This window comes from Lissotriton vulgaris, chromosome 1_1, assembly GCF_964263255.1.
Source record: "Lissotriton vulgaris chromosome 1_1, aLisVul1.2, whole genome shotgun sequence".
NCBI classification, from domain to species: domain Eukaryota; kingdom Metazoa; phylum Chordata; class Amphibia; order Caudata; family Salamandridae; genus Lissotriton; species Lissotriton vulgaris.
The window spans coordinates 2,029,243,788-2,029,267,072 of NC_141685.1; the positions used below are offsets into that span (position 1 = coordinate 2,029,243,788).

General features: G+C 49.0%; 1 protein-coding gene and 1 pseudogene across 2 annotated transcripts in view; one reads left to right on the forward strand and one right to left on the reverse strand.

The window, feature by feature from the left end:
• The window catches only part of DNAI7 (dynein axonemal intermediate chain 7), a 562,546-nt gene that overhangs the window by 356,171 nt on the left and 183,090 nt on the right, over positions 1-23,285 (forward strand). The gene's annotated exons all lie outside the window — the stretch shown is intronic.
• Positions 19,396-20,598, reverse strand: LOC147751563 (heterogeneous nuclear ribonucleoprotein H-like; annotated as a pseudogene). Its single transcript, XR_015308670.1, has 3 exons — positions 20,284-20,598; positions 19,745-20,015; positions 19,396-19,560 (listed from the first exon to the last, which is right to left on the reverse strand). The product of XR_015308670.1 is annotated as a heterogeneous nuclear ribonucleoprotein H-like (transcript).

Here is a 23,285-nt window from a genome sequence, read left to right on the forward strand (position 1 = left end):
GGTAGGGCCCTGGTCAGTGGAGGGGGTTGTGGAACCTCTAGGAGTTCTTTGACGATGAGATAGGATTCTTTTGCGGAGTTAGTGGCATTTTTTATCTTATCATCATAGTAGGAGGCTTTCGAAATTTTCAAAGCAGATTTATATGCTCTCACAGTCCTCCGGTAGGAGTCTTTACTAGAGTGGAGCCAGTCCTTCCTCCACAGTCGCTCCGCTTTTTTACATTCCTTGCGGAGGGCTCTGAGTTCCAGGCTAAACCAGGGGGCCGAGCCTGTCTTTCCGCTCTTGTCTTCGCGGGTTTTTATAGGTATGATAGAGTCAAGTGAGTCGGAAATCCACTTCCTGAAGTTGCTATCAGCTATGACAGGGTCCCCGGAGGGGGCGGGGGTCGTTGATTCCAGAGCTCTGGCCCAGTCCTTGGTTGAGAGTCTGGACCATGCCCTGTCCTGGGTGTACGTGGCTGGCTTGTGGGGTTCCTAAATTCTCCTGGCCAAAAAAGGGGGACCAAAAAATGGTCTGTCCAGGGGAGGGGGCAAGAAGGTCTAGCCTGGAGGGTACAGACATTTGTAAAAACTGGGTCTAGCAAGTGGCCCTTGATATGGGTGGCTCCGGTATTGGCCAGTTGGAGGCCATAAGCAGCCAAGTCTAGTATCAAGTCAGCAGCCCCTGTGTCTAGGGGATCATCAAAGTGGATATTGAGGTCCCCTAGCACAGTAAAGTTAGGTGTAGAGTGGGCAAGTGCTGAAATAGAATCTAGTAGGGCGCTAGCAAAGGGGCCAAAATGGCCGGGGGGCGATAGACCAGAAGACCTGCCAGAGAGGTTGTCGGGGCCAGATGGATGGTAAAGTGGCAACTCTCTGAGTCCTTGATGTGAGCATCGCTAATTCTGCATGAGAAATGATCTCTGTGCAAAATGGCCAGTCGACCCCTCTACCAGAGGGGCGTATTTGGGACTGGATAAGAAAACCCGGGGCCAGAGCCAAGACCACATCCGAGTCCGAATGTGTTGTGAGCCAAGTTTTCGTGAGAAACAGGATGTCTAGCTCATGGTCCACGAGCAGATGGTTAATAAGCAGGGCGTGCATGGGGAGCGACCTACAGTTCAGTTCTGCTAATTTCAGGCCAGAGTGTGAAATTGGTGCCTGAGTCAGTTGTAATTTGACCGAGGGGCAGAGAACGCAGTTTGTGAAATGTCCGTCTGATTCGTGAACATGATTACATTGTGTGTTCTTTGTAGGTCTAAGACTTAGTAAAGCACGACGCGAGTAACTCACCCTATCGGTGTGCCCGTCCGGCATGGGTTCTGGCCCTGAGCCCGGTCGTGCGGGGACGGGCGCAGACGGGCTTGCCTTAGGCGCTCCCGCTGCGCTCGTCCGCTGCGCTTCCTAGGGATGCACATATTTATAGAAGAAAGAGGGCGTGGCCTCCAGCACTGGGCGTGGCCAGGGGGTTTGGCGCGCGAAAGGCAGCACTGTTTGTTTCAACCCGTCAGGGCTAAAATCCGCTGTACGGTGTTGTCTCCTGCGGCGAGTAGCAAGGGGAAGTGCTCAGGGGTAATTAACAGTGGTTTAAAAGCAAGTGCTAAACAATTTTATAAACAAGTTAAAAATGCGATCAAAATGCACCCGGCTTCCGCCTCAGGCGCTCAGGTCTCTTATGGCGCGACTAGCAATCAGGGCGCTTTAAGTAGCCTGTGTTGTGGTGGGCGTGGCCTCCAGCAATGGGCGTGGCCAGGGGGGTTGGCGCGCGAAAGGCAGCACTGTTTGTTTCAACCCGTCAACGCTAAAATCCGCTGTACGGTGTTGTCTCCTGCGGCGAGTAGCAAGGGGAAGTGCTCAGGGGTAATTAACAGTGGTTTAAAAGCAAGTGCTAAACAATTTTATAAACAAGTTAAAAATGCGATCAAAATGCACCCGGCTTCCGCCTCAGGCGCTCAGGTCTCTTATGGCGCGACCAGCAATCAGGGCGCTTTAAGTAGCCTGTGTTGTGGTGGGCGAGGCCTCCAGCAATGGGCGTGGCCAGGGGGTTTGGCGCGCGAAAGGCAGCACTGATGATTGTATAACGCATTGCTTTATTCCAGCACAACAGACTGCCTGTTTGCCTAACGAACTGCCTGATAGGTGTGTAATGCATTGCACTAGGTTTGCATAACGAATTGCCTGATAGATGTGTTACGCCTTTTCTTAGCCCTGCATCCCGATCTGCCGGATTGACATATTACACATTGCATTCGTGTTGCATACCGAACTGCCGGATATATGTGTTCCGCATTGCATTAGTTTTGCATACCAAACTGCCTGATAACTTTTTTACACGTTGCATTGCTTTTTCCTAACAGAGTACCTGAAAGGGGATCGTACGCATTGCATTACAGGGGTATAGCATGTGTAAATGTTAATGTATAGGCATTTATATAGCGCACTACTTACCCGGAGGGTCCCAAGGCGCTTCGACCGCTGCGAAACCCTTCCTGGCTTCCCTGAGAGATGGTCCCTTAATGGGTATCTCCAGGGTGAGACCAGGCATCCCCGGCGGTCTGGTGGGGCCGTTAGTGAAGATGAGGCAAGCTAGTGCCCAGAGTTGCCGAGTGTGATCGCTGATCAGAGTGGGCACCGAGGCGAGAGAATTATCGAGTCCGCTGACCCTGGTCCAGAAACCTGCCGCGCCGGGAATCGAACCCTGGTCCCGGGCCGTCCTCTGCTCTCGGGTCTGCCGCCTCTAACCAGTGAGCCACACTACTTCACTATAGCAGTTTCCCAAGTTGTTGCTTTACACATTGCGTTACAGTGACAGTACAAATCGCCAGATAGCCGTATTAGGATCTGCATTATTCTTATGTTGTGAAATACCTGATCCTTGATTAACAAACTGCATATTACGACATTAGGATTACGTAGGATTGTTTAGCTTAGCTCAATAATAATATGCCAGGGGGAGTATTACCCCGACGCATATGTTGGTTTAGTATGGTGTGGTCGCATCGTATATCTTTTTATAAACATATACTTGTTTTTCTATGAAACTCGTGTGGAGTCTATTTGTGGTGTCAGCATTGGATTGCTGTGAGCAAAATTACAAATACTTTACACATTGGCCTTGAAGAAAAGCCTGACTGCTCATGCCAAGCTACAAGGGGGAGGAGCAGGGGCTATTTCTAGAGGCGATCTGTCTTTTCCCTAACGTTGGGGCTCATGGGTCCCTGTTTGGCCTACGGTACCTACCTCAGTGTCAAGTCCCCACAACACTCACCATCGGCTTGTGGAGTGATCCCACAGGGATGACTTGAACAACCCCCTCCGGCTCCCTCTGTCTCCTAGAAAGGACTAAATACTAACCAGGTTGAAGAGGGGACTGGGGAAGGCAACCAAGATGGGGGTAAACAGCGTAGAAGGATGCTGGGAGTGATCTGCCCTCGGATCCTTTTGGATCTTCTGGTGGACACCGCCTAAGGGATGGAACAGATGGGTAACACACACGACAGACACTGGCAGATAAGGAGAAATGACACAGAATAGAAGAAAAGGCGTAGTTACCTGAGATGCAGCACATATAGAGCAGGAAAGACCAATCTGCCATGTTCTGGAACCTCACAGAAGCAGCGTTGCAAAAACCCCTGATCCGGAAGCAGTTAAATGGCAAGATCCTACCCTTACAAGGGTTGTCGTGGAAAAACAAAAAGGGGACGCGCTTCTGCACTGGTGCGAGTGTTCAGGAAAGTGCCGCTGTGGACAACCTCGTACCTCTCCAAGGGTTGCAGTGGAAATTAAAAAAGGTACGCGCTCCTGCGTTGGTGAAAGTGTTCAGGAACATGCAGCTGTGGTTGCTGGGTAAAAGAAAACGGAAGCGCTCCTGCGCTCTGGGTGAAAACAAAGGAAATGCGACCCGTGTAATACACGGGTCGCAGGATACCAAAGAAAAGCGCTCTTGCGCTGGCGTGAACAACGTTGAAGTAAATGCAACCCCGTTCCTTTGCACCGGTCGCGGGATACCAATAAAGGCGCTCCTGCGCTTGCGGGAAAGGCTAGGTCTGCGCGGCACCGTGTCTTTGCACGAGTCGCGTAAGGCTTCTGTAGGCGCCCTTGCGCGGTCCGGAGGTTTTCCGGTTGCGGATAGAGCAATCGCTCCTGCAAAGCTCAGTACTGCAATACGAAGGCTCGATTACGGCGACTTCGACATAGTTATAGGTCCTCCCCCAGAAGTGCAGGTCAGCTGTTGGCTCAAGGCTACAAAATCTAGATGGCCGACCTGCTCAGCCGATCTCGGCAAAAGGGGGCTGGCGCGCACATGCACACAACACCTCGCGCACCAGCCATACCAGAACCAGGGAACATGACAGCACCCACCATTAAAATAGACCCACCCGTGCGGCTAAACAGGGGTTGCAGGACGTGGTTTCTGAGGGTGCCGGGCATGAAAAGCACGGACCAGGCACGGTGCCTGACGGACATGGGACAGGGGCTCCCAGGATCGCTCCTCCGGACCATATCCACTCCAGTCCACTAGGTGAAAGAGCCTCCCTCTAGTTCTATGAGAATCAAGGATGGCCCGGACCTCATACTCCTCATGTGTGATCTCTGTCCTCCGCTGCATGGAATGTTATGGTAAGAGAAGGTGGTCGACAGGGAATGCAGCAACTCACTTCAGTCCACCTCTACATGGTGCGAGGTATACTGTGTTTTAAAAAATTCCTTTGATTAGCATTTTGCTAGAAATCCTAAACAATGAACAAACAACATCGTCGACACTCCGGGGAGGATTTGGGGAAGGGAAGTGGAATAAAAAAAATTAAATGCCGAGAAAACACTGAACATGTCAAGCTAACGGAGCAATTTCTTACGTCATTCAGCTTTGGAAACTGCTTCGTAAATCATGACTAACCAGCCCTTGGCGTGATGTGCGCAAACCGAATTTAAGGTTATCCGCAGCTGCTTGCAAAAAGCAATGGCCATAATTTACAATTTAGGAACTTTAAACACAGAATGACAAGCCACCAGACAGATGTCTCCCAGAGTGGCTCTTACGGCAACACATCCAACAAGCACAGGTGAGACTAGAGTTTGGTTTATTGATTCAAGCCCCAGCAAGGATGGGTGTAATCGTCAAATTGTGTTGGAAGCTCAGATAGGTTATACATGATTCACTTACTGTTCTGTGCCGATCAGAAATAGAGAACCAGTCCATATACAAAAATTCCTCGCCAACAGTTGTCCAGCAAGTACAACCAATTTAAACGTGCCCAAAACATGAGAAATAAACATCAGCTTCAACGCCTTTCAAAGAGATTCCAACAAGGCGTCTAAACTATATTATTGGACATTTGACAAAACAGAGATGGCTCGTACGAGGCTCGGATGATCAGTTCTCTATTCTTATACCACTGGAGTCCAAAACCATAGCTCATAAATCACATTTTACAACCCATCCAACACACTCTTCTTTTAATCCGTATGGGTGTCTTCCCATCGAAAGATCTGTTTCCAGTCTGGAAGCAAACTTGGCCGGACCCCCAATGCCGGCTATGCGGTCTTTCAGAAGAAAGTATAATACATATTTCATGCATCTGTCCCGCCGTCGCCGACCTTAGACTGACACAGTTATACCCTAACCAGATGGCTCTTCAGACCAGATCCTGCTGTCCCGCAATGATAGCGCTTCTAAATGTACACAATATAGAGCTGTCCTGCAGGACCACAAAGTTTCTACTGCAAGTAAAATGGTTGCTTTTAATTGCAGTTGAGGACTCCCAGCACAACATAATTCTTTATTTTTCTTCCTCTTTTCTGCATTTTTGAAACTGTCCCTTGTTCCAATAATTTCCTGCGAAACATTAGTTTTTTGCACCCTATCGCACCTAATACGCAGTCACCACTATCACTACTGTATAGTGCGATCCCTTGTGCAGTACAATCTCTATCTTATATCTGCCCATTAGAGAGCTCCCAGCTGTTATTGTTTCAGGTAGCTAATCCAAGTACAAGACTCTTAATCAAAGGGCGAACTGTGAATTTTCGTGAAATACAACTTTTGGCATTACACTGCATTTTAAACATTTGGCCATCGCTGTTAGCACTTCCTCTATTTATGTAGTTTTTAAAGCACACAGTTTATTTAATTGCACTTATTGTGGCTTCTTTTAACTTACGCTAACCTGTAGATTTTAGTTTTCAGGGTGTACTTTTACATCGATTTTTAATAATCTGCAAAAAAGACTAAATAAATAATCAGCACATATGACTATTTTAGATAGATCCAAAAGAGACATTTAATGAAAACTAAGTTTGTTTCAATGGAAATTGAGACCACTGATCATCAGTATTGATAAGTGGAATTTCTAGTGTACATAGAGGACTATCAGACATGCACAAAGATGTTATCAGCGAACATGATAACTATGTCCAGTGTACAGAAGTAGAATGGATAGTAAACCTGGAGGCATAATTAGCGAACATACGATCCATTTTCAGCTCACGTGGAACAATCTTAATGCAAGCTGAAGTCGATTTAAGTGAAGTGCACATTGAGTTGGGCAATCACAGGTAACAAATTCAACACGCTTGACCCAGTCTTCTCCTCCAGCAAGCCCATCTCCTTCAGCCACTCCACCGGACTTCATTGGACTGATCACAGCTGCGTCCACTTCAACTTCAGGAAAACCACGACTCACCACCACCCACAACAGGTTCCCCGCAGGAGCTGGAGCAAGATCACCGCCGACCAGCTCACCATCTCCCTCAGCCAGAACCCTCCCGCCAACGAAACCAACCCCAACGAAGCTGCCCGCAACTTCACTCAATGGCTCACCAACTGCGCCAACGACCTCGCACCTCTGAAAAACCCACCCAGCAGACCCGGCAGCAAGAAAGCCCCGTGGTTCACCAACAAACTCAAAACTTCCAAGAAAAAACCACCGTACCCTCGAAAAGACATGGCGCCACGACCAGACTACAGGAAACTTGATAGCCCTCAAGAACGCCACCCGCATACACCACCAGCTGATTCAAGCAAGCCGGGCTGAAGACGGCTGGAATGCTAGAAACCGGTCCTCGGAAGCTTGTTTCCGGTCCAGGGAAGGCATGGCTTGGCAGTTCGAGCTGGACTGTTCCCATGAGGCACAGGGTCAGACTGATTTGCATATGGCCATGTCTGAACTGGGGTGGTGTGGAGTGCAAAAAAATGATGGATTTAGACCCAGATCTCTGTACTGGGGTGAATGTATGACATTGTTCTGCATTCTGTCCATCAACTGTGGTTTCTGCATTTGTCACCCCGAGTGGGATAGGTATGCTCAGACGTGAGTCCCATGCTCTCCACACCACTGGATTCAAGCAAGCCGGGCTGGAGACGGCTGGAATGCCAGAAACCGGACCTCGGAAGCTTGTTTCCGGTCCAGGGAAGGCATGGCTTGGCAGTTTGGGCAGGACAGTTCCCATGAGGCACAGGGTCAGACTGATTTGCATATGGCTATGTCTGAACTGGGGTGGTGTGGAGCGCAAAAAAACGATGGATTTAGGCCCAGATCTCTGTACTGGGGTGAATGTATGACATTGTTCTGCATTCTGTCCATCAACTGTGGTATTAGCATTAGTCACCCCGAGTGGGATGGGTATGCTCAGACGTGAGTCCCATGCTCTCCACACCACTGGATTCAAGCAAGCCGGGCTGAAGACGGCTGGAATGCCAGAAACCGGACCTCGGAAGCTTGTTTCCGGTCCAGGGAAGGCATGGCTTGGCAGTTTGGGCTGGACTGTTCCCATGAGGCACAGGGTCAGACTGATTTGCATATGGCTATGTCTGAACTGGGGTGGTGTGGAGTGCAAAAAAACGATGGATTTAGGCCCAGATCTCTGTACTGGGGTGAATGTATGACATTGTTCTGCATTCTGTCCATCAACTGTGGTTTTTGCATTAAAAAAAACAAGCATTGGCGGCCGCGAAATGAAAAAAAAACCCGAGGGTGACGCGCGTGGTGCTCATGCGCGTCACCGCTAGTGCTACCTTGCCGGCGATCAGGTTGCTATAACGCGCTCTTGTGCGCGTTCTAGCAAGCTGATCGCCGGCAATGTAGCATTTCTCAGAGCCCCAAAATGTCTCGGCCGAGACCAGCGCGTGTGCTGGATCAGGCCGAGACCTAAAAATAGTGTTTCTTGAGATAAGCAGTGCAGGGCATCACTTCCTTTTTTTGCTTTTATTAACCTTCAAATACACTTTTCCCTGTTTATTTAACATCGTTTTAATTTTAGTACCCTGATAAGTTAACAGCAGGTCAGTTCTCTTGTTTGGGAAACACCCATTACATCGATGTAATACATTGCGGGGCTATCGCACCGCGACTTTTACATCGCATGGTCGTTGACATCGCAGCCTTTTAGTGCGCATGCAACAACGGCGCGATGGCATTAACATTGCATGCAATTACAACGCATGCGATGTTAAGATGCAGAACACAATTATAGGAAATGTGCCTTTCCTAAAAAAAGAAACGGAAACGGGCTACAGCTATTTCAGAAGCGTTGTAATACAAGAAAGCAGAACAACGTTTATTTATTTTAGAATTAAAACCGGACTGGAATGCTTCTGAGATCTCCAATGAGAACTGCCAGTTATGGGGTGATGACAAATGCAGAGCTACACAGAGGCACAACAAAAGGAGTGGCTGCATAAGAGGGTATAAGGTAGTGCTCAGAAGCACCAAGAAGAGCTCCATGCGGGCTAACATTTATTTATTTTAGCAGTAAAACGGAAACTGGCTAACTGATTGGAAACGGGATAACACATATTTTATAATTAAAACGGAAACGGGCTAACTGATATCTTAGACTTACCGCATCGATGACAGTGGGAGGATGTGGCTGACTGATAGCTCTGCCGACTTTGGTGTTGGCAACCAGGGTTCGAGCCTCCTATCAAGTCGCCACACTTTTATGTATTCACAGGCTACATATGTTATTATCACTACTGTCACTACTGGGTGGATGAATGGATAGGTGCTGTACGGATGGATGCATGGATGGGTGTATGGCTGGATGGATGCATGGATAGGCGGATGGATGAATGGATGGGTGGATGAATGGATGGTGGATGAATGGATGGTGGATGGATGGATGAATGGATGGCTGTATGGATGCATGGATGGGTGGGTGAGTCGCCACACTTTTATGTATTCACAGGCTACATATGTTATTATCACTACTGTCACTACTGGGTGGATGGATGCATGAATTAAGGATGGGTGGAAGGATGTGTGTGTGGTGAGTGGATGGAAAGATGAATGGATGCAGAATGTATTAATGGATGGCTGTATGGATGGATGCACCAACATTGTGAGATCTCCTCTTTCTCACCAATGGCACGGGACTATTGTGGGGGCCCCACAATGATGAAGGGTTTATGTGCCTTCTGCTCTGGAGCCTCACAAGCTCACGGCTGCCACCTTGCTGCGCCTGGCCACGCCCCAACACTTTTCCTTTGTGGTGTGCACATTAAATGCAATCCTGCTTCTAGGTTACTTCCAAAATTACCTGAAATGTTATTTAATTATATTCTATTTGGACTGTTCCACATCTCTGTTGTAATTGTGTGCATTATGTTCTATCAGGAAAGATTTTGATGTGTTCTTCTTTTTCTTGTTATTATACTGTTTGTGCTTTTATTTTGGAGTGTTTAATGTTGGAATTTAATTGATGAACACCATGTTTTATGTTTATTTACCATGTTTTCCAAATGCACGTCATTATGGGATGGTTGTTTTAGTGATATTTTGTACTCTATGTGCCACCTCTAAATCGGGCACTGTGTTTGTTCAATTGGGTCCTTCATGTATGGCATATGACTAGGTACCGTTAATTTTCATTTGTTCCAAACGTATTTTCTAACGATTCTGAACGGTGGAGACATACATGTTCAGAGAAGATACATGCAGCCCAGTTCTCATACAATAAACTATGGGAATGAATTTTAAATCCTTTTACTGATCAAGTTACGAAGAGAGTGCACCATCAAATTTGGCTACTTCCCTCGAAGGACAGGATAAAATGATTAAATGATAAGTAAAATAAAATTGAAGGGTACCTTTTCTAAGGTTAGCTACAATAATGTAAAGTAATAAGGCTCATCCATTTAAAAGAATATATATAAACTGTTCTATTGTCATATTTAAGTTTCATTATTAAGTAATATTGAAGCAATGCTTACAAAACCTCTGCAAAAGTACATCTAAAAATTTCACAACTCAAACCTTCCAAAAACACACGGCGCAAAACCAGGAAGTAGTGATGGGGAAAAATAATTACTAACCCAGTTTAACTGGCCATTGTATTGTGGTTGGAATTGTGCTGTGTTTAGAATGTCCTGTGTATGAAATGTTGATTGGGGTGTTTGACATTCAAAGGCGTGCTCCAGACCCGCTGCCGTGAGTCTCGCATCACTTAAGTATGTAGAGTTGTGGAGGGTGAGTGTAGTGACAGTCGTGCAGAACCATCTATTTGCGCACATCATATTCTAGATATTGTAGTTAAGGTGATGGAAAGAGACATGTTTTTAATGCTTCCTAGAGTTGAAGGCGGCTGATTTTCAACGTGTGGCCTCAAACATCGCGTTGTCATGTCGCGCGATGTAAAGTCGCCGATGTGAAACGCTATGTAATTAAATGGCCGCATTTGCGTAGTAACAGCATGCGATGAGGAAACTGCTGATGTGACGGAAGTTGCGATGTAATTGCTGAGATGAGAACTCCCGCAATGAAATTGTTTACGATGGATCGTCATACAACCCTCTTGTTTACCAGGGGTGCAAGCAGTGGCGTAGAAAGGGGCGCTCTTATCGGCAGCCGTCGAGGAAATCACCAGCATCTCCCCGCTCTTACACAAGGCCGCAAGGTGGCAAATGCATGGGCCGCCACAGATCTAGCTATGCCATTGGCCACATGCAAAGGTCAGGAGGGCTGCATGCGGCCCCCAGGCCATACTTTGAGTATCAATCCTGGACAAAACGAATATTGAAAGTACTTGATCGTGGAGCACAGGTGCTGAAAAAGAGACACGTTTTCCTACACATTTAAGGTTGTTAGAACAGACTTTAGAGAGTTCAGGTATCTGCCGTTTGGATGACAGCTCTGTAGCAAAGATAATTCCTCAACCAATCAATCAGCATTTGTAGAGCGCCACACTGTTACTTGTGGGGGTATCTGGGTGCTGGGGTGCAAGGTTTCCCATTATCAGTCAACTGCTCCTCTGGGCAGTCCCTCCAATGCTTTTTGGTGGTTCCTACTCAATAAGACTTGAGTTTTCAAGCTTCTTATTACTAGCTGTCTCAAAGGTTGCTAAGTTTTACTGTGCACCTCCACCCAACGAGGGATGTGTTTCCACACGGTGATATCATTCTCAGTGCATAACGGTCATTACCACCTCGTTAGTCTTCCTCGCCACATGACTTACAAAGTGAGCTTCAGCTCCACACCAGAACCCTCCAAAGCAAAAAAAGAGTTAGCCTCCCATGCCTCCCATCCCTTCCCAAGATGGCCGACCCCTTACCACCTGACCTCTATAAGAGGCGGGCCGGCCCAACCCATCAGCCTGTTTTTTTAGTTCTGTGCGTCATTCTCTCCAGATGCGTCTTCAGGTAAGTGGCTCCTGCTGTAGCTGGGGCATGGGTCCTTGGTTGGTGGTCCTGCGCTAGCGGACTCTGGGGCTTTTGGACCTCCCCCCTTCCTTCCCCCGGTCTCTCTTTGGGTCCGGTTAGGCTCTGCCTTAGCGGGCCAGGGGTCAATAGGGGGGGGCGGGCGGGGTCTGGGGCTCTGCTGTCTCTGGGCCCTTTTTCTGACCCCTTGTCTCGCGCTGCCTGTGACTTTTTGTTAATACCACTGTGTGGGTGACATTATATTGTCACTTATTGGGCCCGGTTAGGCTCTGCTTTCGCGGGCCAGGGGTCTTTGGTGGGGCTGTGGGGTCTGGGGCTCTGCTTGTGCCCTTCTCACACTCGCCATGCTCTGTCGGGCTGTGGTTTGTAGCAGGCCTTATTTGCTCAGTATGAGCGTCAGTATGTAGATCTAAGAGTCTCTGGTTCATTCGTGGGTTTTCGACTTAGCCCTGTTTTCCCTAGTGCTGGGCTGCTGTCTTGGTCGGCTCATTTTGGGTTTCTGGGAGGTATTGCTTGTTGTCCCCGGTGCCTGCCATACGTTTGTGGTGTTTTTTCCTGTGGGAGTACTGCAGGCGCACTCCCCCCGGCATCCCTGCATTGAGTGTGGTGGTAATAACGCCAGGGTCACACTGGCCGAGTTTGATTGATCTAAAATTGATTCGTATGGCGTGTTCGTGGTTTGCGGGTCTGTGGGGCATTTATTGTCCGCACGCCCGCTTCGTAGGAACCCTGCTCTTCAGGTAGGTGGCATGGCTTTGTGCGTGCTTTACCGTAAATTTGCGGCCACCGTTTTGTCTTTTCTTACGGTCGGCCGCGAGTCCTGCCTCTCTTGTTAGGGTGCTGCGTGTGGGGTCTGTTCTGGGCGCTTCCCTGGGTGGCTTACCTGGCGTCCCAGGTCTCCGTGTCTCCTTGTCCCCTCGTGGTGGGGGGGTCGCGGGACTGGACGCTCTCCACTTCGACGTGGTTTTCTGGGCTTCGGCCCGCGTCCCTGTGCCGCGCTGGGATTGGCCGGGGCTTGGCCCGCCCTTCGGGGGCGGGGTTTCACTCGCTCCAGGTGCTACTGTTTTTAGTGCTGTTTTTTTACCTGCCGTGATTCCCTATCTGCGCGGTCCATTCAGTTGCTGTAAGCTGGCCGTAATGGCTCATTTGAAAAGCGTCTCAGGGCCACAATTAACATGTGTACAGCTGGGTGTTATAACAGCGTTACCCATGCGAACAGCTCCTTCCCATTACATAAGGAGTGCGTTAGGCTGTAGTTCGTTATGCCCCTGGTTCAGTCCCGGGTTTCGTCACTGTTTGAAATTCTGCTTTATAGTTTACAATGTCTGTTTGGAATCAAATTGTCATTCTTCTTTGTCGATTCCGACTGGCCACTGCTGTCGGTCGGAGGCTGCGCGCACGTGTGCGGATTTTGGCCGCGCGCTGTTTTTACTTGCATGTGCATGTCCCGCACTTGTGCCCTGATTTATATTTTATATTTTGTTGTGGTGCTGATGCTACGGTGTCTTTATGCCTCCCCATTTTGCACGTTATTCTTGTTCTTTTCCGCGTTGGATATTCACTGCCTCTGGGTCCCTCACATGCGCGCCTCTTGGTCTGCCGCAGCGCTGGTGGCTCAGTGGGCTGATACATCCGCTCTAGGGGCCTAGTATGCTTGGCCTCGTGTTCACAGGTTCGTGTCCCTGCTTGTCTCAGCTCGGATGGGTCCTGGTGTCCCTGTTTTTTGCGGGGGCGCCTACTCTGGGTGAGTGGTCATTATCTATTTTTGTACGTGTATGGGGGCTGTCCTGGGTCTCTATTCCCTCCCGGACTTGTTCTTGTGGCGGGATTTCTTACCTTTCGGCTGGGGCGGTCGCCCTATGCTGGGGTTCCGTGTTCGTGTTTGGACATGGACGCTCGGCGTCTTGTTTTTCTGTGCGATTCACTGGCTCTCCCTGGTGCTCGTGTAGAGCGCTCTGATGCCTGCGGGTCTGGTTCTCACTGTTTGTTACTCTATGTACTCCTTTACAGGTATGGTGCGTTGCTCATTTGTTTTGAGTTGACTGCGTTGGCCGTCTTTGATGCTGGGGGACGGGGCTCCGGTCTCGGTACCAGCTCTCGGCCCTTCGCTTGATCTCTCAGTGGGGTGTCCTCTCTCTGCTTTCCGCTGTAGGGGCCTGTGTTCTTGTCTCAGGCTCTTCTCTTGGCTCCGCTCTGCTCGGTTCCTCTTCTTGGGCTGTGTGTTTTGCCTTTGTATCCTGGTTGTTGTTGCAGTCCTGGGCCTTTGGCCTGGAGGGCTGTGTGCTTCCCCTTCCCGGGCTTCGCTTCCAGGTTTTGGCGCCTGCATGGGGGAGGTCCTCTGTTCCCTTTCTTCCTTCTTGGGCTGACTATGTGGTCTCCGGGTGTTGACGGCCTTTTTTGGCATGTGTGGCGTGCGTGCGTTCTCGCTCTCTGCTATGTCTGTTGGCCTTTTGGCGGATTTATCGTCTGCTTTTCTGTCAACCGTTTCTTGGCTTGTTTTTGTCCCTGCCCCGCGGGGGTTTCTTGTTGCTCTCCTGGGCGGTTTGTGTCCTGCCTCGTTCTTCAGGGAGTTTTCGGCCTTGCCTCGGTCACTTTTCTTCTGGTTTGTGTGCCCCGTGCTGGTTTTTCCTGTCTTCTTTTCCGGGCTCTCAGCTTTGCGCCTGGGGTTGTTGGCCTGTCAGGAGTGTTTGTCCTGTTGTTGGGGCTCGCCTGGTTGCTTCCCGATGGTGGCTCTGGGTGATTTTGCTCGGTGGTCCGTGTTGGTGGACCCTCTCGTCCGGGGGCTCCCGGCCTTCCATTTCCTGGGGTCCAGTTTTCTCCCAGGGATTCCGGGCTTGTTTGTCTGGCCAGGGTTTCTTGTCCTGTTGTTCGCCTGGGTGCGTCTCCGTTGGTGTCTGCTGCTGCGGTGGTTGCCTTGGGGCCGGTTGCTCCCGGTTCTTGTCTCCCTGGTGGTTCCCGGCACTCCGGTATAGTTTTATACAGGTGCTGTGGCTCGTTGGCTGTTCTTGTGCCTCTGGAGGTTCTGGCTGTCTCTGAGCTGGGTTTAGTTCCGCCTGCTGCTGTCTTGGTGTCGGCTGTGGGCTTGTGTTTCATGCCTTCATTACTCGCTTCGGAGGCTGGCTCCCTTCTTGTGGTTCATTCATGGGTCGGGTTGCTCTCTGTGTGGGGCGGTCTCGGGCCGCTGCACTGTTGTCCTTTCCTTCCGGCTTTGGGTGGCCCCTTTTGGCTCTCCGCTTCTTGCTGTTGGCCTGTTGGGTCCCCTTGGTGCCTGATCTCTTCGGTTCTTCCTGGATCCGTTTTTCCCTTGTGCCTGCCTGGGGTCTCTCCCTGATTCCCGCCTGTTTCACTTCCTGGGGTGTGGTTGGGGGGTCCCTCGCTTTTTATGCGGTGGGCGTGCTGGTTTGTTTTCCACCCCTTTCCGTTCTTGGCAGTCTGCGTCCCTTTTTTTGTTGGGTCGCTGTGGTCTGAATTCGGGCCTTCTCCGTCCCCCTTGGGGCCGTTTTTTGGGCGGCGCTTTGTGTCTCTGGGGTCCGGCTTTCCGGCTTCCCGGTGTTTTCTTGTCCCGGGCTGGTTCTTCCTGCTCGTGGTTGCCTCTCTCTTGGGTGGTCCTTTCACTCGTTCTGGTCTGTTGGGGTTTGCTCTCTTTCTTGGGTGTCCCCTTCGTTTCTGCTGCCTCACTTGGTGAGTCGTTTTCTTGTGAGTTTCCATGAAGCCGCTTGGCTTTGGTATGTGCTCACTTTGTAAGTCATGTGGCGAGGAAGACTAACGAGTTGGTAATGTCCAGATTACTTACCGGTAATCTTCATTACACCGTGTTAGTCTTCCTCGCCACATGACTTCCCATCCCTCCCTCCCTGTCTGGCTATCGGCTTCATGTTTCTGCTTGGTAGTTTCAGGCTGATGGGTTGGGCCGGCCCGCCTCTTATAGAGGTCAGGTGGTAAGGGGTCAGCCATCTTGGGAAGGGATGGGAGGCATGGGAGGCTAACTCTTTTTTTGCTTTGGAGGGTTCTGGTGTGGAGCTGAAGCTCACTTTGTAAGTCATGTGGCGAGGAAGACTAACACGGTGTAATGAAGATTACCGGTAAGTAATCGGGGCATTTTCACTGTGATTGAATTTCACCAAACTGGAATAAGTCCTTCAATTCTCGGTCGGTTTACCATTGATAGTTTGTCTACCACAGTGGTATTGCACTGAGAAACAACACTGTTTTTCGCAGAGTATATCTTACGTAGAACCTTTTGATATATGTGAAATACCTTCTCAGATAACTTGCGATTTTCAAGTGGTCACGGTAAAGCGAAAACTGCATCCTTCGAGAAGTTTTCCACAGAACCGCAGGACATACCAGTGATTTAGACTCAGTCCCAGGGGCTTGAGAGTATGTCAGGAGGCATTTATGCTGGTGCCTGATCGCCCCTGAACAGTTGCAGTGGTGCTGTGTGTACCCGTTCTCCCTGTGCCTTACAGTGAGTGACCCTGGAATCCATGACTCCGGGGTCACTTAACAGCAGATTCGGCTGAATTCAACTGAGTCCCACGTGTATCAGGAGGTTGGGCAGATTCCACTTCCGCTTCCTGTAAACATTGACTTTTTCAAGAAACTCTGGTACCTACGGAGTGAGAGGCTGGGGTGGGGGAGAGTCAGTTACATGTCAAGCTGCGCATGCCATGTGACTGACTCAGCCTCAGTCTCTCCGGCCTATCAGCAGGGGACTCCATTTCCCTGCAGGCTTGCCATTCAGGCTTGGATGATATTACCTGGTTCGGTTTGGTGTTATGTTATGTGTATTCGTAAAGTGCACTATCACTCGCGAGGGTATCCTGGCGCTATGGTGTGTCATGCACTGTAGAGTAGAAACAGACTAGCATTCCGATAGGAGCTCCCTGGTTCCAGAAGAAAACTTTCAGGTTACCATTCAGTTGTGTGTAGAGGCAGTGGGCCCCTGGTAATGGAAGGCCCATTATTAATGGGTAGGACCTCACGTTAGAGGGACCCAGCCTAGACCAATCGAGCCAGAGAGCCATTTCCTTCTATTGATCTGCATTGCATTGCATTGAGTTCTGGGATTTCTTTAGTGTGCAGGGAGGCATTGTTCTACTGATAGTGTCAGATACCAAGGACAGCAAAACGGGAGCCGAAAGGGCTGCATGGTATACAGGGTACGTAAGGCACTGTTATACCTCAAGGGGTCTCATTGTACCACTGCATGGAATGAAGAGCATCACCAGGCCTGTCCGTCTCACTGCACCTCTGCTTAGAATGAATCTATCTATCTCACTGAGTCACTGCTTAGAATAAATGACATCTCAGACATGTCTGTCTCACTGCCCCTCTGCTTAGAATAAAGAACATCTCAGAAATATCTATCTCATTGCACCAATGCCTGGAATGAAGAGCATCCCTAGGGTTGGCTATATCATCTATCACTGCATGGGATAAATAACATCCCCAGACATGTTTATCTCAAGGAACAGTGCATGAAATAAATAACACTCGGCTTGTCTATCTCATGTATCACTGCATGAGATAAACAACATCCCTTGGCTTGAGTATCTCATGTAGCACTGCCAGGAATGAAGAGCATCCCCAAGCCTGTCTGTCTCACTGCCCCTCTGCTTAGAATAAATAACACCCGAGACATGTCTATATCACTGTACCACTGTATGAAATGAAGAGCATCCTTAGGGTTTCTTGAGATGAACACCATCCCATTACATGTGCATTTCACTGCATGGAACGAGGAGCATCACTATTCATTTCTATCTTCTAATAGCACTGCATGGGATGGCAGCCCTCCAGCACTGCTCCTACTGCACCAGTGCATGACACAAAGAGCATTCCATGCAATTCCATCTCAGTCTATCAGTGCCTAAAGTACAGAGCGGGTCCAGGCACCCCTCTCAATGAATCAGTGCATGGTATAAAGTACATCCGTACCTTCTGCTGCTTTAATCTCAGTGTATTAGCGCGGAAGTGCGAGTTTAAACCGGACCATGGCTGGGTCGGATTGGGCCTCACAGGAGCCCTGGCCGCTCCTCTGGCTTTGAACTCTTTAAATGCAGTGTTTGGCGGACGGGCTTTAAGCTCCTTGGGCTCAGGAAACTAGAAATCTGAAGGCTAAATAAAGGGCTCTTGATGAAATCACTGCCCATTAATCCACCCAAGGTTATCTGCTCCCTTTTATAGGTGGTAAACCTCGCTTTGATTAAATGCACACACCTTAGCCCGCGTCTGAACCTCGTTTATGAATGTGCGCACTGGGGCTTATCTTGAAGAAATGATGGCCCCACCCAGCAGAATAACACGAGGGAGCCCTAAGTATCCCGTATATGACAGCTATTCATTGGCCGTGGGCTGAATGGGGGCCATCTGAAGGGCTGTGGTCCTCTTAAGGCAGTGCGGCCTTTCTGCGCCTCACGTTTGCAGGGGCCTAGTTTGCACCTCTGGGGTTCACAGATCACCCTATGCGCCTCTCTCCCCTTCCTACCAGTCCAAGCTGCAGGGGCCATTTAATTTTCGGTCTGAGAGAGCACAACGACACAAAGCGGGGACCAAGAGGGCAGTGAGACTGTGTGTATTGCATGGCTTAGATCTGCGCCGTGAATCCCGGCTCCCACTCTGACTCTTCATGTGACTTCGGGCTCCCAGTGATTCGGTCATGATAATAGTTGGAGCGTGAGTTAGACCAACCTAAACAAGCGTTTACAATGCAATGGTCTCGGCATTATTAAAGGTAGAGCTATTGGTATTGCTCATGACATTTTTTTTCATTTTTAAAAAAAACATAAATAAATTGTATTGTCATTTACAATGGCAATAGATGAGCATTAGAGAGTAGTAGAGAGTATTCGCGGACACAGAGCCATACATGCACACAGAGCTCCACACACACACAGAGCCACCCACACACACACAGAGCCACCCACACACACACAGAGAGCCACCCACACACACACACAGAGCCACCCACATACAGCCACCCACACACAGCCACCCACACACACACAGAGCCACCCACCCACACACAGAGCCACCCACCCACACTCGGTCTCGCCTTTGCAAAAGTTATAGCTATTGGCATTGCAAATGACATTTTTATTTATGTGTTGGTCTTGAAAACAGATAAATAAATGGCATTGTCATTTACAATGCCAATAGCTTAATCTCTCGCAAATGCGAGACCTATTGCATTTGCCCCCCCACACACAGAGAGAGCCACACACACACTTAAACACCTCTAGCTAACACAAAGCCTTTCCACTTAGCATACATTTGCACGGAGAGTGCACAGCCATAAACTGTCTCATCCTGCAGTAGATCAATGATACATGCCGCATCTGGAGCACCTTTCCATTCAACATGCAGGCACGCAGAATGCAACTGGGGAATTTCAAGTGCAGCAAAGCATTACACTGCACAGTACAAACGTATCGTGCATGTTGAGTACTAAAACATACCCATTCCAGCCATCATCTGGCTACTGTATGCACCACCAGTGCCCCCTGCTGTAGAATTCAGGAATAGTTAGACGTATCTGTGTTCTAGTAATAAAAAGGTAAATAGAAGATCGAGATCAAGTAGCAGCTCGCGAGAAAGTAGTCCTAGTACAGCAAGCCCAAAGAACACAAAAATGAAACCGTGTTACTTAAAGACGACCCTAAAGCTGGCCATTCACTATTAAAGACGATATACTCCAATTATGCAAGATATCCACAAGTCTGCAACACTTTTCCTACTCGTTCCGGGACAGGTTGCAACTGTTTAATAGAAAACCAAGTAACACAACTTATGCATATTTGCTTTGTCTTTAGACATGGCAGCAACAGCATCCTCGTGCGTAGCAAACTCAACATCTGCCTCTCCTGTTACTCTACCATCGGACCCAACTTCAATATGTACTCTGACTGGGTTCAGAGGAGAAAATAACTGAAAAGCAAAGGAGCCATTGAGAAGCGCCGAAACTGGTCCAGTGGATGAAGTCAAGTTGCTAGAAATTGTAGGCATTCCCTTGTTTCTTTAACTTAGACATTCAAATTATTGTAGGCACGTATGCATTAAGAGCACAAGAAAAAAAAACACTCCAAAGAAAATCAGAAGTGGCTAAACCTACGTTGTAGATGTCCGTTTCAGTAGCTCTGTAAGGCAACCCGCTCATGTGTACACAGCGCCCAGTTGTACTTTGGAAAGTTGAAGTTCCGTCACCATAGCTATTATCCGTCAACCCTAAAAATAAAGGACCAAGTTAGCCCTATAACCGATTCTGTGGTTTTCGTCAACATTTTGAACTCTGAAGTTCTATACCTGTTCCGTATCGGTTATCCGTGCCAAAGCCATAGCCGCTATCACTGTACCCATTGTAATTGTCATATCCTCCATAGCCCGTAAACATTGAACAGTATACAAATGTGATCAGAGTGAGCCATTAACCTCAACAGCTTCCCAGCTCTCCATGAAAATGAACCACTCGTACAAAAGCACTTCCATCTGGCACACAGACCCAAACGAGTCCGGTTAATACAAGCCCTTGCATCCACTGAAACCACCGACAGCTACACCCATGCAGTGTGGCCACACAGAAAGGGCACTATATCGTCGACAAAAGCCATACGCATATAAGAGTGATTACCAACAACTGAAATGAACATACTGCCACCGTAGCCTCCATGTCGCATTCGATCAAAACCAGCTCCTCTGCCCATGCTATATCTTCTTCCGGCACCAGGTCTATCATAGGGGCCAGGCCGCTGCATGGCCATGAGTTTCCGAGGGGGGTCATAATGAGTGCGTACTTCTGCTCGACTGCTCTTGAGAATTTCAATGTACCTAAGACACACCCACAAAAGTATTAGTTCCATATCTAAAGTTCAAAAGCTGAAACAAGACTAACTTAAATAAGCTGGCATTTGGCAATGAACTCAGTTCAGCCACAGATGTGTAATATACATCTTTAATCACCATAAAATATACAAGTAGCACCCCAATCCTTTAAAGGAGAGAGGAAGGGTGTAACTCCGAGACATGGAGCACATCAGGGCCAGTGGAGCGTGGAGCAAGGAAACGAGGAGAAAGGCATTTTTAGGGCAAGAGAGAGGCTTGATAACAAGGGAAACAAGCCAGTATCCGTGGGTTAGCAACTTTACACTCACTTGATAGGAATGGACGCTCGGAACACACAGAACAAGCGAGCTCCACTTAATGGGGGGCTGCAAGGCACGTGGAGCCCCCCTGCAAATACAATCGTGAGCTCTCAAGCCCGGGTACACGGGTGCTGAGGGCCCCCTGCAGGCCCCCCCCCCTCCCTCGCGGGAGCCTATGTCACTTCACTGCTGATGCCTAATGTTAGTTTCTCTGTGTACCGATACCCGGGACCACCTCTAAAGATCTGACAAAAGATGCCCGGATCAGAGGGGCTCTGATCACCAGCCCCTCCTGGGGGCTGCCAGCCTGGGCCCAGCCCCCCAGACTGAAGGCCGGGACTGCGCGTCTCACTCGCGACTCTATTTAAAGGTTCGCTCCTTTAATTCTTCGTCTGTCACCGCGTTTAATCTCTTCACACCGAATTACTGGGGTTACCATAATGCACAACAGGCTTATAATATAACGCAGGATAGGCTCTCTATTTCCCTAAAAAAACATGGTGCTGCATTTATGTGTAGAAAGCAAATTGAATCAGAGTCACGGAGGGCGCTCCACCCCTCTAGGCGCTGGGAACGAAAAGAGCCCAGAATGTTCTTAGTCGAGCACTAACGGCTGCCAAGCGGCCTTTCACCTACAGGACAGAAGCCCGGACCAGCCCAGGCCCCTCCCAATGCCAAGCAGTATCACGAGCACCCGGACTGCACAGCACCTGCCGTGCACTCACAGTGCTGTGCGTGCTGTGTAACATGTGTTGTGGTCTCTCATGCAGCCTTCTACGCTGTTATACTGTGCTGGTTGTGTTCGTGCTCAGAGTGTGCACTACCTGCTTGGATTCTGTGCACTGTCACACGTCTTGTGTTGAGGAATGTGTACTGCACATAACACAGCACACTGTAAGTAGAGTTTTGCATAATCATAACGAGTGTAGTTCGTGCATGTGGTGCTTTCGTGGATTGTATGTGTGCATTTTATTTTATATGATGTTGTATTGTGTTCTATTGTGGTGCTCTGTGTGCATTGTGTAGCCTTCCCTGGGATGAACATTAAACTTTGTGGTGCAATAAAAATTTAAAGTTAGCCCGCCTGTGCTGCCTTCCACCGGCCCCGCTCGCACCAGGTACAGGGCTTTACATTTCACGCCTCCTACAGCCCTTCAATAAGAGTCACCCCGCAGGCGTCGCCTACAATCCTACGTTTGAATGAGATGGTTTCACCCACTGGTGCCTTTACCTGCAGAACCTGAGATCTAGCCTCTTTTCCAGCACCTACGCACAGTGAGAATTCGGAAAAAGGCCCAAAGATATATATTTCTTATTTCTTGTAAAAAAAAAAAAAATTAAAAAGGCTACTTATTCTGCTCGAATTGGGACTTTTGCGAGCAGGGCCTTGTTTCACAATCATCCTTTAAGGATGGCGAGCCCGCGGGTGCCTCTGCCGGCCCGGCTCGCATCTCACGGCAGTAGAAGAGAGGCTTACACGGTTGAGGGAATTCGGGCCGCAGCAGCAGCCGTGTGCACCCTACAGGCTAACTTGGCTTCCGTCCCTCAGAGGGCGGGGGCCACTGAGCAAGTGATAAACTACCCGCCGTATTCATGCTTCGATTTAAGCCTCAAGGCTGTCATCAAGCGCTATGGTATAATCACGGCGCTATAGTCACTACCCGCTCCAGTTATAAAACAAATGGAAACCGGGCTTTTCAGGATCCTTTTTTTGCGGGACCTGAATTGTAAGGACAAAAACGCCACGAAACCCCATAAAGGTGCACAAAACGAACCTTCGCCACAAGAAACCCCAGTCAAGAACAGCTATACCCGAAAGCAAATAGATACCCAAAAAGCTACTTTTGTAGCACCCCCAAAATAAGGACAGCCCTAAACACTCTAATATAGAATATTCTTTACCCAAGATCCTTAAAGGAAGGAATGCGCACGAAAGGAACACCTCTAGAAATCGCGTCAGAACACGCCCACCCCCTCGATAAATTGTGGAGTCTTAACCCGCAGGGCGCCATACCCAGAAACAAAAAATACGTAATTCCCACCCGAACAAAAAAACTCCAAATACATGATCCTTAAATAAAGCACTCCGAAAATAAGATCATGGCAAAATATCCCACTGCCCGGAAAAAAATGAAACACCCAAAACAACAAAAATAACAATCCGAAATTGGTTCTCGTCCTCAGGAAACGATTGAGAAAGGGTCATCAAAAAGACCACAGAACAGTTCCAAAGACGAACCGCCCGCAACACCCTGCAAGAACGGCTTTGCAAGAACGGCTTGAAACATAAGATTAGAAAAACAAGCAGCAAACACCCTTCTGAACTGAACGGCTTGAAACATAAGATTAGAGAAATAAGCAGCAAACACCCTTCTGAACTGCTGCCCCGGGCCCCCTGCCCCTAAACCTACCCTCCAAGCCGAGGCCTCAGCCAAACAAAGTACTTGCGTCCCATCCGGGTCTAGCATCTGTCCTCTGGAGCTCAGGGCTCGCTGCCCCTTGCCCCCTCCGGAG